The sequence below is a fragment of the Cibotium barometz genome, chromosome 18, assembly GCF_041138505.1.
Source record: "Cibotium barometz isolate CiBa-2024 chromosome 18, ASM4113850v1, whole genome shotgun sequence".
In the NCBI taxonomy this organism is placed as follows: Eukaryota; Viridiplantae; Streptophyta; class Polypodiopsida; order Cyatheales; family Cibotiaceae; genus Cibotium; species Cibotium barometz.
In genome coordinates this window covers 46129342-46133504 of record NC_141063.1, presented here as the reverse complement: position 1 = coordinate 46133504, position 4163 = coordinate 46129342, and positions in this window count along the sequence as shown.

Sequence of the window (4163 nt, the reverse complement as noted above, 5' to 3'; positions counted from 1 at the left end):
TAGCTTCTCTTTCTCTGTACTGGGTGACGAAGGCTGCATCAGACTGTCCATATCTTCAAGTCTGCTCTCTTCTTCCTCCTTTAACTCCTCTTCAGCTTGCATTACATGCTCATTTTCTTCTTTCACTAAAAATGATACCTGGCTCTCATCATCAGAAGTAGAACTTTCTTCCTCAGTTTCACTATCTGTATACTCATCAGCACTTGTTTCTTCAGGCTCACTCTTCATTTCCCGCTTACTACTCATATTGAACTTCTTGGCTCTTCCTCTCTTATTATGTACTGTTATAGTTCCCCTTCTCCAATTTTGGATGGCACCCACCTGTCTGAGCCAAGGCCTGCCTAAAATCAGTGGATAAGCTCCCAAACCAGCCGGCATAATATGGCAATTTATGCTGCAAACCACACCAAAAGCAGTCACACTGGCACTTCTATACATATACCCAGACACTTCACTTTTGCATGATTGGCCAAACGGAGTCTAAAATCTGAACTAGCATTCAGCTTTAACCCCAATCTCTCCATACAGGACTGAGTCATTACACTGATTTGTGCACCGCCATCTACATATGCTTCTCCAACACTCACACTTCCACACCAAGTATCAACCGATGGACAAATATCAGGAAGGTCTTCCACAGATATCAGCTCCATTTCACCTTGTGTGGGCTCCTGCTCATTTGTTTTCCTCGGATTTGCCAACCTCTTCCACTCTCTCTTGAGCTTCGGACACAATCCAAGCAATTGGGCGAAAGTTATATTGGCTGCCCTTCCCTTTAAGTCTCCCATCAATGTATATTCCTCCTGACCTTGATCGATATGCAAATCTGAAGTTTTATAATCCGCCATTGTACTTCTTGTCCTCTTGGCCACCATAGGCATGATCTCTGGAATGGTCTCCACTCCTATCAAGTTGAGAGCCGGTCCCTTCCCTTTGTCTTCCCATTTAACTCCACTAGTAGAGGGCTGATTTGGATCTTTTACTTCAACACTGTGATCTCCTGATCTATCATTAGTTCTTTGCATCACGGGATACATTCCATCACCTGCTCTGGGCGGTTTATCACATTGAGGACTGATATGTCCCCGCTCCCCACAGTTCCAGCATTGGACATTGCTTAAATAATAGCCCCGTCCTCTCCCTGATCCTCCCATATTTCCTTCACCTGTTGACATATTGTCGCTTCTATTATTTGGTGCACCTCGGCTTCTTCCCTTTCCACCTGCTTCCATCCAATTCAAACTTAGAGACTTCATGAGTTCCACTGCATCATGAATGTCTCTCTTCAAAGTGTCCTCCTGTTCAGGAACAACAACAGCTTCTCTTTCAGGATGCATACTCTCAATCTCTGGCATCTTCACAAACTTCTTCGGCTCTTCCTGTATTCCCATCTGCCTCAGACGCTTCACCTTCCACTCCTTCTCTCGAGCAACTCTGACAGCCTCCTCAAAGCTATCTAGGTTCTTCAGCTCCACCTTCAGACGGAGGGTTGGCAGCCACAAACCGATCTCTCTTTATCATCTGCGGGGGTACTTCAGGAATCAAAGCCTCACACCATAGACTCCACAGTCTACCAAACTCTATCAGATAATACTGATCCACATCCTGTGTGTAGTCACAAACATCTGTAGCCATGCTTTTACATCACCCTGCAAGCAATAAGTCAAAATCTGAGAAAGGATCTCTGGGGTTGCCCCGTCTTTCATCAAGGCTGTAAACTCCATCTTCTCCAGAAACCTGATTGCACTTTCCTGTGGCAATCCCCAATACTCTGGAAAATCTTGAGCCATCTCCCCAATCTTTCTTCACATAAACCCCTGTTCTCTTTCACAAACCGAAAGAAATTTCTTCCTTTGTGGAGGCACCAAAAAGTGATGACACGGAAGCGGTAAAGCTGTTTACGCCTTTATAGAGTGTCACACTTCCATACTCAGATACAAACACACCCAGAACACCAGATCCAAGAGCATAAACAACACTTTATTCCAAGCATGAATTCAAGAACTCAGTTCCAGCTTTGGTTCTTTACACAAAAAACTTCCCAGAAAACACAAGTATAGAGATTTCATAAGCAGCTTCAACATCCTCGAACTGAAGACCATGAATTACCCAAACTCCCTCAAACCTCGCCAGCCTCAGAGAATAGGTATAAACAACTCACCTCTCTCTGCTCACAATCAAACTACACCTCTTAATAACATAGAAAACCCTGTGCTCAAAGACAGCCATATTAACAAGATACACGCCTATCTCCTCTCCTTCTTCGTTTTTTGTTGCAATGGATGCCACCACCTTTACGTGGCTGTTGATGCTCACTTCTTCCTCCTCAGTCGACGCCTTGCTTTTTCTCTAATTCTCTGCAGTCCCGGCCTACAGACGCCAGAGGCGGCCCTCTCACACCGAACACATCCTGGTCGTCACCCACAGTCGTGCTTCTCCTCTCCTTTCCTATTGTTAATGCTCTCTGTTCCTTTTGCATTCTTTCGCTGCAGTCGGCATCACCTTGCTTCTCTCTATTTCACACCAGTCAACGCCTTCTTCTCCTTCACTCTACTCTCTCTCTTCGCTACCAACCGTCGTCACCTCTTTTCTCCTCCCCTTCTCTACCTGCAGTTGACTCCAACCTACTCTTCCCTCATCACCTTCCTTTTATGCTCCCCTCCTTTTCTTGAATATTCCTCACTCCTCATATACATATCATATTGGCCCCACCTCATACAACAAGTTTATTTGCTCTTGACATACGGCCTCCTCCATCCCTTTAGCGCATGTGAACAGTTAGACTTGCCAGGATACTATTGGTAACTGTCACCCCTTGCTCATTTTTCTAGAAGCTTAAAGCCTTCTATCCTCAAATTAATTTTTATTGTTTAAGGCTGTTCACACCGTCTCAAACCACATCCCACTAATGCCATTTATCTCTTACCCACATGCCATTAGTACCTGCACCCGCTATCTCCATCCATACTGATGGTTATGCCTCCACTTCTCTCACTCAGCAGATTTAGTCTCAACCAAAACTCAGAGCTGACCCAAACTAATTACATATTTCCTGACACTCTCAGTACTCTGCACAGTATGTACACATTATCAGCCTCTATTTTTGTCCACACAACGTTGATGAATTTCCGCTCTGCTGAGATCAATTGGCTGATAAATCAAGAGAAGAGGAGGTAGATATGTACCGTGGCAATGATTGCAGGAGAAGAAGGTGATGGCAAATGGAGCAAAACAAGAAGAAAGAAGGTTTGTGTGATCATAGAAGGAAGCCTTTTGCTCACCAACTACCTGTACCAGTTGAGAAGATGAGTAAAAGAAGATGGGGTTGTATGTGTAAGTTGTGAGTAGGGTGAGAGCATGTTCAAAGGACCACAGGCAGTCGAGCAAGTGTGGGCAGGCAAGCCACTACATAAGCCCGACAGTGTGGATTCCTATCCACAACCCCTCTACGACTGGGTGTTGAACAAGAGCTCTCTTCTCCTCCCTCATCTTGGTGTCTTTATGATGGGCAATGCAACAGATGTACTTTGGTGGCTTGGTTTTTACCAATGAAATGGAAGCACCCTTTTAATGGTATTGTGTGTTTTTGAACCACATCTAATACTAGTGAAATAGAAGCACGCTTTTAATGGTATTTGCATCTTTTTGAACCACATCTTATACTAGTGAAATAGAAGCACCCTTTTAATGGTATTTGCATCTTTTTGAACCATATCTTGTATTTCCTCATGTTTATGCTTCAATGGAAATCTTTTTGGTTAGCAATAACCTTTTCTTGCATCCTCCCTAGGTTTTAGGAATTCTTCATCATCCCTAAGTTCTAGGACTTAGTCTCCACGCCATTTGTCTTCCTTTATATCCCAATAATTCAAGGATTCAAATGAGAATATCTTATTGATTCTAAAATACACCCTCTTATTGACACCAAACAATGCAATGTGCATGTTTGTGGTGTGTCTACATAATTGTCGGGGTAAGGCCCACCACCTTTCCTTTTTCCATCTTATAACCACACAAAGGTGCTTTTTGAACAAAAAATCATTGAGGTGTAGAATTAATCCAATGTGGAAAAAAATCTTATATAAAATCAATCACAACAAAGGACATTACCATTGTGTGGTTGGGTTAAACTTGTGAAATGTCAATTACACCAAAAGAAAGTT